Source organism: Aquarana catesbeiana, linkage group LG03, assembly GCF_042186555.1.
Source record: "Aquarana catesbeiana isolate 2022-GZ linkage group LG03, ASM4218655v1, whole genome shotgun sequence".
In the NCBI taxonomy this organism is placed as follows: domain Eukaryota; kingdom Metazoa; phylum Chordata; class Amphibia; order Anura; family Ranidae; genus Aquarana; species Aquarana catesbeiana.
In genome coordinates, this window is record NC_133326.1 from 62,137,686 (window position 1) to 62,152,895 (window position 15,210).

Consider the following 15,210-nt stretch of genomic DNA (forward strand, 5'->3'; position numbering starts at 1 on the left):
TCAAGGCCATGCCCCTTCATGTTTAGGACCCGCCCTATCTGTAAACCACACCCCTTCCTTTTTAGGCTCCACCTTGATGGCGCTATATAAGTACATGAAATAAATAATAAAAAAGTACGGTGACAATGCATGTTTTTAGCACTGATCACTGTATTAGTGTCACTGGTACCCAAAAAACTGACACCTGGTGTCCGATTTTGTCCGCCGCAATGGCGCAGTCCCACCATGTACATGAAAGAGTAAAGACCGGGCATCCATAGTGTAAATCCATAGTGTAGTAAGCGCTTGTAGCTTGGGTACGAGGAGTTTTATATGTGAGTAGCAGCTACTTGTAATGTACCGTATTTATCGGCGTATAACACGCACTTTTTTCCCCTTAAAGTCAGGGGAAAATCGTGGGTGCGTGTTATACGCCAATCCCTGCTAATTGTGATCTATCGAAGCGATCGCCGTCGACATTCACATATTGTGTAGTTTTAAATATGGCGCCGCGGAGTTCGGAGGGACTCGGCGGAGCTGAACGAGCGCCGCCGAGATCACAGTGACTGGGCGGAGCCGAGATACACATAGCCGAGTGTTCTCGGCTCTTTCCAGCGCCATTCACAGTCACGCCCAGTCCCGCCATTGGACCTGTGTTATGTCCATCATAGGGCGGGACTGGGCGTGACTGTGAGCGGCAACGAGAAGAGCCAAGTACACTCAGCTATGTGTATCTCGGCTCCGCCCAGTCACCGAGTCCCTCCGAACTCTGCGGCGCCATATTTAAAACTACACGCTTTGTGTATGACGGCGGCGATCTGTCCAAGGCAAGCATGTAATGGACACTGGGGGCAAAGCTGCACTGACACTGAAAAGGCTGCATTGAAGGGCATTTAAATGTAAGTTTTTTTTCCTTAAACTTTTCTCCTAAACTTGGGGTGCGTGTTATACGCCGATAAATTAGGTATTTTTAATCTAATAAAATGGATTTACACTATGGGCGCCCGTGTCCGATCTTTACTCTTTCAACATGTACATGGATTAGAGAAGTAAATATGAGGCTGACCCGATCTCCTATCTTTCACAAGGTGTAGATATTTTATTGTTCCGGTGAGTGAGGACACATAGGAGGGGAGCGCAGTGTGTGACACCTGGGGCACTGGAATAATGCATACAGAGGCACTGAGCACTTTCATATCACAGCTTATTATTGTATATAAATTATGTATTGATTATAGCACGGAGCACTTTGGAGCATACAAATTTTCACTGAATGCGGACTGTTTAATGAATTTGTAGTATGGAACACTTTATTGCAGTATCTGTATATTAAAGGGGTTGTAAACCCTTGAGGTTTTTCACCTTAATGCATTCTATGCATTAAGGTGAAAAACTTCCTGTCATGCAGCAGCCCCCCAGAGCCCCAGTTTTACTTGCCTGAACCTTATCTTTCTCGTGCCGGGGACGAGCACACCAGCTCTAGCCGGTGTCTCATGTCCTGATTGGATAGATTGATAGCAGCGCAGCCATTGGCTCCTGCTGCTGTCAATCAAATCCAAAGACGGGGGCGGGGCCGAATCCTGCTGTCTGTGTCAATGGACGCAGCAGCAGAACACAGAGGAGTGCGCTCGCAAGAGTGCCCAGAGGGAGAGAAGAGGAGGAGCCAGGAGTGCTGCTGAGAGACCCCAGAAAAGGAGGATCGGGGCCACTCTGTGCAAAAACAACTGCACATAGGTGGTAAGTATAATAGGTTTGTTTAAAAAAAAAAAAAATGTACCTTTAGTTAGCCTTTAATGTAATGCATATTAAGCACTTTATATTTGATTGATCCTAGTTATCATAAGATAGAAAGCAGTTGTAAACTAAATGCAACTGCTCTTGTTGAGCACAGAATTAAGAGACATGGTGCTTTCTATCATCAAAGAGATAGCTTCTGTCCCTGCCTGTTACCTAGCAGACCCATACGGCATTTAGTTGCAGCTTTTGTCCAAGTCTGACAAGCAGCAGGTTTGCACCACCAGGGACATTGCATGTGTTTGCTGGGGACAGACCTATGCAGCATGGATTGGAGCCATTGAAGGTGCTCTTAAAATCCTCCTCAGCTCTGTGCTAGCTACACAGGTATGACTGACAGGAGGTGTTCAGAGACAGGAGCCAACAACTACCTTGTTCAAACTTCTCCTTGTCTACATGCCACACATGCTTGACAAGTGGCAGTAAAATGTGCACTGGACCTAGCACACTTACATTATTTAGGAGGATGCACGGTGCACCAGTGCTTGCTTGCTGGGCGGGCGGGCTGGGAGTTCCCCTCGTCTTCTCTCCCATCCAGTCGACAGAGCCCGGGCCAGAAGGATGCTGCGGAGGAAGGTAGTCAGAGCATTAGGCTCCGTCTCTGGCAGTTGTATAGACTGAGTGCAGCCAGTCTGGACAGTCACCAGTCGCTTTATGGCATGTCACCGGCCGCGCCAGTCCCCCCCCCCCCTCCACACAGTCTGCCCCATGCAATGATGAAACTGGCTCCATACAGTGTAGCGGCTACAAAAAAGCCACCGGCCCCCCGTGGACTATTTTGCAGTTGGACTTGGGAGGAGGGGGGAGATTTTTTTATCGTGTGTTGGAGGGTCACTTTTTTGCCACCCCACGCAAAGTGCCAACCTAGGCCTGGACCTTGTTGGCCTAGGCTAAGACACAGCGCTGACTCATGCCCAACCCCTACTTGGTTTCCCTTTGAAGAAGGAATAGGAGGAGGACCAGCGACCAGCCAGAGTAGGTTGGGTCAGTGTCTGCAGTCAGCCCTCCGCACACCATGTTTGAAAAGGGGGACCACAGGCATGTATAAAGGGAGGTGCCACCTCCTGGCACTTCCTGTGAGTGTGAGCCCAGTCAGGAGGAAGAGTCGGTTAACCACTTCCCGCCCAGCCTATAGCAGATTGACGGCCGGGCGGTGGTTCCGTTATCCTGACTGGGCGTCATATGACGGGGGCGCGCATCACGGCGATCGGTGGAGTGGTGTGTCAGTCTGACACACCGCTCCACCGATCTTGGTAAAGAGCCTCCGGCAGAGGCTCTTTACCACGTGATCAGCCGTTTCCAATCACGGCTGATCACGATGTCAATAGGAAGAGCCATTGATCGGCTTTTCCTCACTTGCGTCTGACAGACGCGAGTAGAGGAGAGCCGATTGTTTATCAGCGCAGCCCCCCCTCAGATGACCACACTGGACCACCAGGGAAGGGGGCAACGTGGATGGCCAGGTATGTACCCCATGGCCATCCACATGTGCCCAGTCAGTGCCCAATCTGTGCCAATCAGTGCCCATTATATTGCACTGATGCCCAGCAATGCCACCCTTAGGGGCATCAGTGCCACCCATCAGTGTCCATCGGTGCCACATGTCAGTGCCACCCATAAGTACCCATCAGTGCTGCCTATGAGTGCCCATCATTGCCACCTTTGAGTGCCCAAAAGTGCCGCATACCAGTGCCACCCATCAGTGCAACCCCATCAGTGCCACCTCATCGGTGCCCATCAGTGCCGCCGTATCAGTGCCCGTAATTGAAGAGGAAAACGCACTTATTTACAAAAAAAATTAAAATAAAGAAAAACTTTTTTTTTTTTTCAAAATTTCTGGTCTTTTTTTATTTGTTGCGCAAAAAATAGAAAAATGCAGAGGTGATCAAATACCACCAAAAGAAAGCTCTATTTGTGGGAACAAAATGATTAAAAAAAATAGTTTGAGTAGAGTGTAGCATGACCGCGCAATTGTCATTCAAATTGCGACAGCGCTGGAAGCTGAAAATTGGCCTGGGCGGGAAGGTATCTAAGTGCCTGGTATTGAAGTGGTTAAAGGATAAGTTCACCTTTTTAGAAATAATAAAAACACATTTTTTGCAGGTAAAAAAAAGTGCTTTTTTTTTTTTTTTTGAGTCTGTAAAGCAGTGCATCAGTGATCAGAAGGCTGGTACCATGCAGGTCTCCTTCAGATCTGTCATTATATCTCTGTGCTGTACATCCCATATGGACAGGCAGATACACTGACAGGAAGAAATCGATGGACTACCATGGTGCTCCACAGCGCTGTGGTAGTTCATTGAGAACTACAAGCCGACAGAGCTGTGTGACTGAATGACGCGGCCATGTGGGTGACAGGTAGTACAGGAAAATTCTCCCCATGCTGCTGCCACAAGGGGGGGTAGTGGGCATCAGCTGCAGCATTGAGAACATGTTACATGTTCCACCTTAGAAACGGGTGGAACATGTTCCCAAAGGTGAACTTATCCTTTAATGATGAAGTGGTTGACACAGGCTGATGGCATAGCCATAGATCATTAGCGTGATGGGCAGCGGTAGATCAAGGAGGGATTTCCACAGCAACTGGTCACAGAGCCTCTGCCACCTTGCATTCTTTAATACCTTGCCTTCTGACAAAATTATGGTCGTCTGAAACATCTGTGCTTAGCACTTTAAAAGGGGCAGAAGGGTTAACAAGCTGGGTTCTCCTGCATGAAAATCTACCACCCAGCTCGAAGGAGGGCCCAGTTGGCTAAGGTGATAGAGCAGCTGACTAACACTTCTCCCTCTCCAGCCACTGTAGCTGTATCCTGCTCTTCTACCTCCCTTTCCTTTGTCTATGGGGTTTAGGAGGATCTTGGCCTTCTCTACCTCCAGTAGTAATAAATGGCAGTAGCAGAGCCAGGAGTGGGAAGCAGAGGCTGGAAGTGAAGCCATCAGCCTCCCCATCACCTCATTACACTCTAAAATCTACTGTATTAGTGTTCTCTGCCAACCTTCCATCTCAGAGTTTTTGGAGTCACAGAAGCTCACCCCTAGCCAATCCGGTGCCTCATCACTGACCTTGTATCACTTCTAGTGCTACAACTGTTGACCTAAAAGTTAGAGGTCACACTCTTAGCCTGTTTCCATCACCATGTGGCCAGTACTCCATTCCCTGCCACCACCTAATGTGTGATGTATGCAAGGCCCAAGGGACCACCACTTGGACGCGCTGTGCTTTGTGAATGGCCTGGCGTCAGGGGAAGGAGAAGGGGGACAAACTTCAGGATGAGTTTTCTGCAGCAAAGTCATCTGGAAGTGGGTGCAGGTACCTGTAAAAACCAGGGGAGAGGGGGGGGGAGGCAATTAAGCAGAGCTTCCCCTTTTGGATGGAACTCCACTTTAAGCAAAGGGGTACCAACAGATCCACATGGGTACCAACAGATCCACAGCTCAAATTTTTGCCAATTCAGCAGGAATCAGGTGAAATTCAAAGCGAGTATGGTATGGCTACCTAAAATGTTTATTATGTTTAGTAGTTAAAAGACAAGTTCACCTTTTTGGGCAGAATTTCGGTGTTCATAGTAAATAGAAGCATTTTCCAATGCCATTTCTGGCCCAGCCATCCCAATGTGCTTTTTTCTAACCCACCTTGTCCACAACTTGTCAGTTTATTTGTATTTTAGAACAGATTTTCAGATTCCATCACTTCCTGTAGCTTGTATCAGCATTCACTTTCTATAGGTCATCTCCCAGAAGCCTTCACTTCTTTGTTGCATCACAGAAGAGGGCATGATAGGGTGTGTTCACCACTCTGGACCACACTCCTTCATTACAATACTACCTTCCACCTACTCCCTATACAAGCTGATTGTACAATCGCCTTTAGATCTCCCATCAGCTATGTAGTACAAAGGCCTGTCTGATTGGATACAAATTTAAGGGATTGTTCAATTGTGTCCTCTATTCCATCATTTTGGTAAATCTAAAGGAAACTGTACAGAGATTGTACAATCAGGTTGCACAGTGTATGGCCATCTTTATACAAGTACATAGGAGGGAGTGGACGGAGACCATCAGTTGTCAGGCCCTGTTCACATCTTCGCGTAGTGAAAACTCACATTCCGGCATGTGTTTGTTTTGGGTACTTTGGAGTGTTTTTACTCGTCACGGATAGGGCAGCTCATTCACTTCAATGAGCTGCCTTAAGCATGACAATCTCCCAGAGAAGCTCCAGAACTTTTTTTGGAGCAGGTCGTGGTGTGTTACTGCAGTTTTTGGTGCGTTTGCTACACTTGGGGAGCCTTTAACATCTAATGATAACACAAGCATGATGTTCATTTGCAGCATTTCTGAAACGCATGGTGAAACGTGCATTTTCTGTGCAGTTTTCCATGCGTTTGGAAACGCACAGATGTGAATGGAGACTCATTGCTCTTGTGTAAACGCACCAATTTCACTTTCAGGTCCCATTCACACCTAGAGTAGTGGGAATGCAAGTTTTTTTGCTTGTTTCTACAGTGAAACATGTAGGGCAGCTCGTTGATTTCAATGGGCTGTGCTACACATGACAAAATAGCTCAGGGGACATTTTTGCACATTTTTTACTGCATTTGTCATTTGTTTTTTCGTGTGGCAAAATGCGTATTTGCTTTTGTGTTTGGTGTGCCATTAACAATTAACCAGTTGCCGACCGCCGCACGACGATGTATGTCAGCAGAATGGCAAGGGCAGGCAAAAGGACTTACAGGTACGTCCTTGCCCCCCCCGGTGCCCACGGTGGTCGGCAAATCTTCCCCGGCGATCAGAGGTGAGGGGGAGGCCATCCATTCGTGGCCCCCCCCCCCTCGCGATCGCTCCTAGCCAATCAGATCATTTCCCTGCCTCTGTATTGTACACAGAGGCAGAGGAAATGATGTCATCTCTCCTCGGCTCTGCATTTTCTGTTCCGGCGCCGAGGAGAGAAGACTGCAATGTGAGTGTACCAACACAACACATCACAGTAGAACATGCCAGGCACAGGCATACATAACACCCCCCTTTACCCCCCAATCACCCCTCAACCCCCTGTCACATTGACACAAGCGATTTTTTTTTTTTTCTAATTACTGCATGGTTTCAGTTTGTGACAGTGTGGCAGGGCAGTTAGTGTTAGCCCTCTTTAGGTCTAGGGTACCCCCCTAATAAAGTTTTAACCCCTTGATCACCCCCCGTCGCCAGTGTCGCTAAGCGATCATTTTTCTGATCGCTGTATTAGTGTCACTGGTGACGCTAGTTAGGGAGGTAAATATATAGGTTCGCCGTCAGTGTTTTATAGCGACAGGGACCCCATATACTATCTAATAAAGGTTTTAACCCCTTGATTGCCCCCTAGTTAACCCTTTCACCACTGATCACCGTATAACCATTACGGGTGACGCTGGTTAGTTTGTTTATTTTTTATAGTGTCAGGGCACCCGCCGTTTATTACCAAATAAAGGTTTAGCCCCCTGATCGCCCGGCGGTGATATGCATCGCCCCAGGCAGCGTCAGGTTAGCGCCAGTACCGCTAACACCCACGCACGCAGCATACGCCTCCCTTAGTGGTATAGTGTCTGAACGGATCAATATCTGATACGATCAGATGTATACTAGCGTCCCCAGCAGTTTAGGGTTACTAAAACCGCAGTGTTAGCGGGATCAGCCCGGATACCTGCTAGCACCTGCGTTTTGCCCCTCCGCCCGGCCCAGCCCAGCCCACCCAAGTACAGTATCGATCGATAATTGTCACTTACAAAACACTAAACGCATAACTGCAGCGTTCGCAGAGTCAGGCCTGATCCCTGCGATCGCTAACAGTTTTTTTGGTAGCGTCAGGTTAGTGCCAGTAGCGCTAACACCCACGCACGCACCGTACACCTCCCTTAGTGGTGTAGTATCTGAACGGATCAATATCTGATCCGATCAGATCTATACTAGCGTCCCCAGCAGTTTAGGGTTACTAAAACCGCAGTGTTAGCGGGATCAGCCAAGATACCTGCTAGCACCTGCGTTTTGCCCCTCCGCCCGGCCCAGCCCAGCCCACCCAAGTACAGTATCGATCGATAATTGTCACTTACAAAACACTAAACGCATAACTGCAGCGTTCGCAAAGTCAGGCCTGATCCCTGCGATCGCTAACAGTTTTTTTTGTAGCGTCAGGTTAGTGCCAGTAGAGCTAACACCCACGCACGCACCGTACACCTCCCTTAGTGGTGTAGTATCTGAACGGATCAATATCTAGCGTCCCCAGCAGTTTAGGGTTCCCAAAAACGCAGTGTTAGTGGGATCAGCCCAGATACCTGCTAGCAGGGGCGTTGCTAGGTCTACAAAAGATCCGGGGCTAGAGCTCATAGCAGCGAAGTAAAGAAAGTCATACGCTTGGGTGGGCATACACATGTAGAGAATATACATGTGTGTGTGTGTGTGTGTGTGTGTGTATATGTATATATATATATATATATATGTGTATATATATATATATATATATATATATATATATATATATATATATATATATATAGGCCTGGATGGGGGCGGGAACTACTGAAGTTAACTTTTCACATTAACAGGCTGGTAATTGGTTGCTAGGGTTGCAACCAATCACCTGCTGTTTAATGAAAAAAGTTAACTCCTGCGGTTCCCGCCCCCATTCAGCCCTGTGATAATGTCCGCGGGCCAGGTGCCTGCATTCAGCAGTGGTGGGCCAGGTGCCGACCCCTGCCCTAGAGACTCGGGGCTATGGGCCCCAGATTCGGGGCTATAGCCTCAATAGCCACCCCCTAGCGACGCCTCTGCCTGCTAGCACCTGCGTTTTGCCCCTCCGCCCAGCCCAGCCCACCCAAGTGCAGTATCGATTGATCACTGTCACTTACAAAACACTAAACGCATAACTGCAGAGTTCGCAGAGTCAGGCCTGATCCCTGCGATCGCTAACAGTTTTTTTGGTAGCGTTTTGGTGAACTGGCAAGCACCAGCGGCCTAGTACACCCCGGTCGTAGTCAAACCAGCACTGCAGTAACACATGGTGACGTGGCGAGTCCCATAAGTGCAGTTCAAGCTGGTGAGGTGGCAAGCACAAGTAGTGTCCCGCTGCCACCAAGAAGATGAACACAGGCCCGTCGTGCCCATAGTGCCCTTCCTGCTGCATTCGCCAATCCTAAGTGGGAACCCACCACTTCTGCAGCACCCGTACTTCCCTCCCAAACCCCAACCAAATGCAGTCGGCTGCATGAGAAGCATTTCTTTATGTCCTCCCGAGTACCCCTACCCAACGAACCCCCCCAAAAAAGATGTCGTGTCTGCAGCAAGCGCGGATATAGGCGTGACACCCGCTATCATTGTTGCCACTGCACGTTTGTGCGCAATTTTAAAGCATGTCATGTTTGGTATCCATGTACTCGGCCTAAGATCATCTTTTTTACTTCATCAAACATTTGTGCAATATAGTGTGTTTTATTGCATTAAAACTTAAACAAGTGTGTTTTTTCCCCAAAAAATGCATTTGAAAAATCGCTGTGTGAAAAAAATGAAACACGTACCATTTTAATCTGTAGGGCATTTGCTTTAAAAAAATATATAATGTTTGGGGGTTCAAAGTAATTTTCTTGCAAAAAAAAAATATTTTTTTCATGTAAACAAAAAGTGTCAGAAAGGGCTTTGTCTTCAAGTGGTTAGAAGAGTGGGTAATGTGTGACATAAGCTTCTAAATGTTGTGCATAAAATGCCAGGACAGTTCAAACCCCCCCAAATGACCCCATTTTGGAAAGTAGACACCCCAAGCTATTTGCTGAGAGGCATGTCGAGTCCATGGAATATTTTATATTGTGACACAAGTTGCGGGAAAGAGACACTTTTTTTTTTTTTTTTTTGCACAAAGTTGTCACTAAATGATATATTGCTCAAACATGCCATGGGAATATGTGAAATTACACCCCAAAATGCATTCTGTTGCTTCTCCTTCAGGATTTCTAAGGACGTAAATTTTTTATTTCACTTTTCACTGCCTATCACAGTTTCGGAGGCCATGGAATGCCCAGGTGGCACAAAACCCCCCCAAATGACCCTATTTTGGAAAGTAGACACCCCAAGCTATTTGCTGAGAGGTATAGTGAGTATTTTGCAAACCTCACTTTTTGTCACAAAGTTTTGAAAATTGAAAAAAGAAAAAAAAATGTTTTTCTTGTCTTTCTTCATTTTCAAAAACAAATGAGAGCTGCAAAATACTCACCATGCCTCTCAGCAAATAGCTTGGGGTGTCTACTTTCCAAAATGGGGTCATTTGGGGGGGGGGGGGGTTTGTGCCACCTGGGCATTCCATGGCCTCCGAATCTGTGATAGGCAGTGAAGAGTGAAATCAAAAATTTACATCCTTGGAAATCCTGAAGGCGGTGCTTGGTTTTCGGGGTCCCGTACGCGGCTAGGCTCCCAAAAAGTCCCACACATGTGGTATCCCCGTACTCAGGAGAAGCAGCTAAATGTATTTTGGGGTGCAATTCCACATATGCCCATGGCCCATGCTGTGTGAGCAATATATCATTTAGTGACAACTTTTTGTAATTTTTTTTTTTTTTGTCATTATTCAATCACTTGGGACAAAAAAAATCATATTCAATGGGTTCAACATGCCTCCCAGCAATTTCCTTGGGGTGTCTACTTTCCAAAATGGGGTCATTTGGGGGGGGGTTGTACTGCCCTGCCATTTTAGCACCTCAAGAAATGACATAGGCAGTCATAAACTAAAAGCTGTGTAAATTCCAGAAAATGTACCCTAGTTTGTAGACGCTATAACTTTTGCGCAAACCAATAAATATACACATATTGACATTTTTTTTACCAAAGACATGTGGCCGAATACATTTTGGCCTAAATGTATGACTAAAATTGAGTTTATTGGATTTTTTTTATAATAAAAAGTAGAAAATATAATTTTTTTTCCCAAAATTTTCGGTCTTTTTCCGTTTATATCGCAAAAAATAAAAACGGCAGAGGTGATCAAATACCATCAAAAGAAAGCTCTATTTGTGGGAAGACGCAAATTTCATTTGGGTACAGCATTGCATGACCGCGCAATTAGCAGTTAAAGCGACGCAGTGCCAAATTGTAAAAAGTGCTCTGGTCAGGAAGAGGGTAAATCCTTCCGGGGCTGAAGTGGTTAATGACACTGAAAGCGCAATTGGTAAATTTAGGTGTATAAATGTGGCCATACACCAGGGGTCTCCAAAGTATGGCCTGCGGGCCACATCCGGCCCACCAGGCCACTTCTTCTGGCCCGCAGCTGGAGTCCTCGGTCCTCTTGTCAGTTGTGGAACTAGCGCTGCATATTCACCCCCAGCAATATTCAACGCAGGTCCCGCAATCCCTCCCGTCATCTCACTAATAAGGATAACCCCCGGCGTGTTCGCATGCTGCATGTGCCGAGCCCGTCAGGAAGTCAGCACTGCACAGCGCTAATTACAGGCAGTGAGACATTTCCTCATCTCTGTAGCCGCACATTGGGAAATGTCTCACTGCCTGTGATTAGCGCAGCGTAGTGCTGACTTCCTAGCGGGCTCGGCACGTGCAGCATGCAAACACGTCTGAGCTCATCCTTACTCACTATGTTGGCTGCTGGGACCATGGACAGCCAATGAAGTGCTTTAGTGTAGACCTGTTGCCACCTCCCTGCTCCCGCCTCCTGCGCCGCTGTTAACCAGTAACCAGTGTGTAATACCAGCAGGGCGGGAGACGGGAGGTGCAGTACGTCTGTTCAGCCAGTGGAATGTCTGAGAAGTGCTGGTAAAGTACACATGCAGGGGGTGCTGATGTGAGATGCTTACAAATGTGTGAGGGATGGGTTGAATGGCTCTAATGGGGACACAAACATCTGGGGGGCTGATGGGGGCACAAAAGTGGGGGAAAGATGGCTTTGATGGGGATACAAATTTGGGGAGGGGGCTGATGGCTCTGATGGGGACACAAACATATGGGGGGGGTTATAGCTCTGATGGGGACACACACTTATGGGGGCCTGATTGCTCTGATAGGGACACAAATATATGGGGGGGCTGTTGGCTCTCAAAGGGACAAACATATGGGGGGGCTGATGGTTCTGTTGGGGACATAAACATATGGGGGAGGGGATGGCTCTGATTGGGACACAAACATATGGGGGGCTGATGGGGACACAAACATATGGGGGGGGGGGAATGATGGCTCTGATGGGGACACAAACATGAGGGGGGGCTGATGGCGGCACAAAAATGTGTGTGTGTGTGTGTGGGGGATAGCTCTAAAGGTGACCCAAATATGTGGGGGGGGGGGTGGCTCTAATGGGGACACAAATATGCAGAGAGACTCTGATAAGTGATTGGGACAGAAAAATGTTGGGGATTCTAACGGGGACACCAGTTTGTGGGGATACCCTGATGAGTGGTGGGGACACAGATGTATGGGGAGGCTGATGGGGACACAGATGTATGGGGAGGCTGATGGGGACACAGATGTATGGGGGAGCCTGATGGGGACACAGATGTATGGGGGAGCCTGATGGGGACACAGATGTATGGGGAGGCTGATGAGGACACAGGTATATGGGGAGACAGATGTATGGAAAGACTGATGGGGACACAGATATATGTTGAGACTGATGTATGAGGAGACTGATGGGGATACAGATGTAAAGCCTCATGCACACTGGAAGTTTAGCACCGCTGCATGATGCTCCAGTGTTTAGGTGCTAGCAAAGGATACAGAAGCATTGTCCAGCCCCGCTGTCAGCATTAAGTCAAATTCTGTTCTTTTCTACCGTGCATTTATTTATAAATTATTTTTCCGGCTTGCGAATATGTGTAAAATATAGAATGTGTCCCTTGAAGTAAAAAGTTTGGAGACCCCTGCTATACACTATACGATCTGATTGTACAATCTCCTTTAGATTTACCAAAACTGTATAACAGGAGAACACACCATCAATCCAATCACTCTGTATCCAATCAGGCGGGCTCTTGCACTACATCAGGGGTATCCCGTGGGCTGCATGCATCCCCAGGGAATTTAGCATGCACCCTGAGCCCGTCTGATGGAACGTTGGGGAAGTCAGGCAAATGCACACATGGAGGACTGCCGGGGGTGCTGTGAAAGCTTAGTTGATGGGTGAAGGTGTGCTAATGAGGTCAGATGGTAAACTCCTTCCTGTGTCTTACTGGCTTGTCTGTCTTTTTCTTTATACCAGGGAGTTTCTGAAGTAATCTGCGAAATACAGCCATGGATGAGGTAGGCCTTGTTTTCAAAATTAAAAAAAAACTTGTATTTTTGTGTGACAGAGGTACATTACTGGTATATTGTACATAGGGGAGCTGGATTTTAGAAAGAAAATGGTTAACTTAGCCTTTAAGTCTTATATTTTAAGTTAGACGTTTTCTATTTATTCAATAAGGCCCCTTTCACACTGGGGCGGTGGGTGCGTCGGCGGTAAAGTGCCGCTAAAAATACACCTGCTAGCGGCCGAGAAAGGGTTAAAACCACTGCAAAGCGCTGCTGCTATGCCGGCGGTATAGCCGTGCTGCCCCATTAATTTCAATGGGCAGGAGCGGTATACACACCGCTCCTTCACCGCTCCAAAGATGCTGCCAGCAGGACTTTTTTCAGCATTCTGCCAGCGCACCGCTCCAGTGTGAAAGCCCTCGGGGCATTCACATTGGAGAGACAGCAGTGGCTCTTTCAGGGCACTTTGCAGGGACTATTTTTGCAAAGCGCCCCAGTGTGAAAGGGGTCTAAGAGTTTGACAGCTTTCAAAACATACAGAAGAAAATTTAATCAATGGATTTACAGTCTCATAATTCTAAATGGTGAGATCTCCTAGGACTTGATAATAATACACACTACATATAGGTACTGAGGAATCAGATTTGACTGCAGAGTGAAATTTGGTCCCATAAAATGGAGTGTTTAACTGATCTAGTTGCGGTTGAGTTAGTTATGCGAAGGGTCCTGTTTATGTACTCTTGCATTTTTGTTTTGGAATTGGAGGTGCTTAAAGTGATTGTTACTGTACTGTATAGGTGTGCCCAAAGTCAAAAATGTTTTTAATCTTTTGGATAGATTGATGAGGGGTTACAACCCCTGTCAGATTTTTACTGCTGTTTGTGCCTTTATTAGCAACATTAACTTTCTGTTTGTTCTAAAGCTCTTGTCACTGGGGCCAAAAGTGAGGGAAAGTCCAACATTTTGCTTTTACAAAAGGCTATATTGAAAGTTTATTTTTATTTTTTATACAGCACAATAACATGGTACAAAGATACAGTAAGGCTGCTTTCACACTGAAAGTGCCCGCGCATTGGTGGTAAAGCGGCGCTATTTTATAACAGTGCTTTACCCTAGTTTTTACGGCACTTTTCAGCTGCTAGCGGGCGCTTTTAACCCCAGCTAGTGGCCGAAAAAGGGTTCAAAGCGCTGCTACAGCAGCACTTTGCTGGCGGTTCGGCGGTGCTGCCCATTGATTTCAGTGGGCAGGGGCACTTTAGGAGCGGTGAGTTCACCGCTCCTAATGCGCTGCAAAGAAGCCGCTGGCAGGACTTTTTCTGACACCCTGCCAGCGCAGCGCTCCAGTGTGGAAGCCCTCGGGCTTTCACACTGGAGTGAATGGAGCGGCTGCTTCAGGGCACTTTACAGGCGCTATTTTTAGCGATATAGCGCCTGCAAAGCGCCTCAGTGTGAAAGGGGTCTTACTTGGGCAAGAGCTAAGCAAACAGGCCAAGTGCTGGAAAGTCCAACATTTTGTGCTGTCATAATAAAAGGAATCAAAGGAAAATCTTCCAATAGGGAAATGTGTTCCGCTGACAACTAAGAGGGGGTTTTCCTCACTTTGGAGAAATGTACTATTCCTATTGTGTGTAATGAACATGAAGTAAAAGGAAATTTCTTAAATTCAGCGCAGATGGCCAAAAAAAAAAAAAAAGACTCAGGATTAAGCCCTTTCTCTATGTTGTCCAGAATAAAGGCAGTAGATATACTGTAACCTCCATATTTATGGACAAGCTTGTCCTGGTCATTGTGGATATTGGGACTGGCTAAATTATCTGAGAACCAGAGCCAACAAGCAACTCTATTTATTGCATTCACAACAATGTGGCTGGGTTCACACATAATACAGATGTGGCTCACAGCATGGGGTCTGTTGCTTCCCTGTCCTCTGTTTCAGGCCGGGTTCACACTTGTGCAAATTGGATGCAGCTTTCCCCACATCCAATTCGCATGACAGGAGTCTCTCAATGGAGCCAGTTCACACAGCTTCCGGGCAGCCGCATAGCGCACAGCAGAAGGGTGCTGTGCGTCTTTGGCTCAGTTTTAAGTCCCAATTCAGGCAAAATTTCGGACCTGAAACGTTGACAGGGATTCACCAGACCCCTGCTGTGAACCCAGCCTCAAGGACAAATCGGGTCCAAATTTTTGCCTGAA

General features: G+C 47.1%; 1 protein-coding gene across 1 annotated transcript in view; it reads left to right on the top strand.

Moving 5' to 3' along the window:
• LOC141134442 (UPF0235 protein C15orf40 homolog) overlaps positions 1-15,210 on the top strand; it is a 243,228-nt gene that overhangs the window by 25,020 nt on the left and 202,998 nt on the right. The window contains exon 2 of the mRNA XM_073623984.1: positions 12,986-13,026. The gene's annotated coding sequence lies outside the window, so the exon portion shown is untranslated. The remainder of the gene's footprint in view (positions 1-12,985; positions 13,027-15,210) is intronic.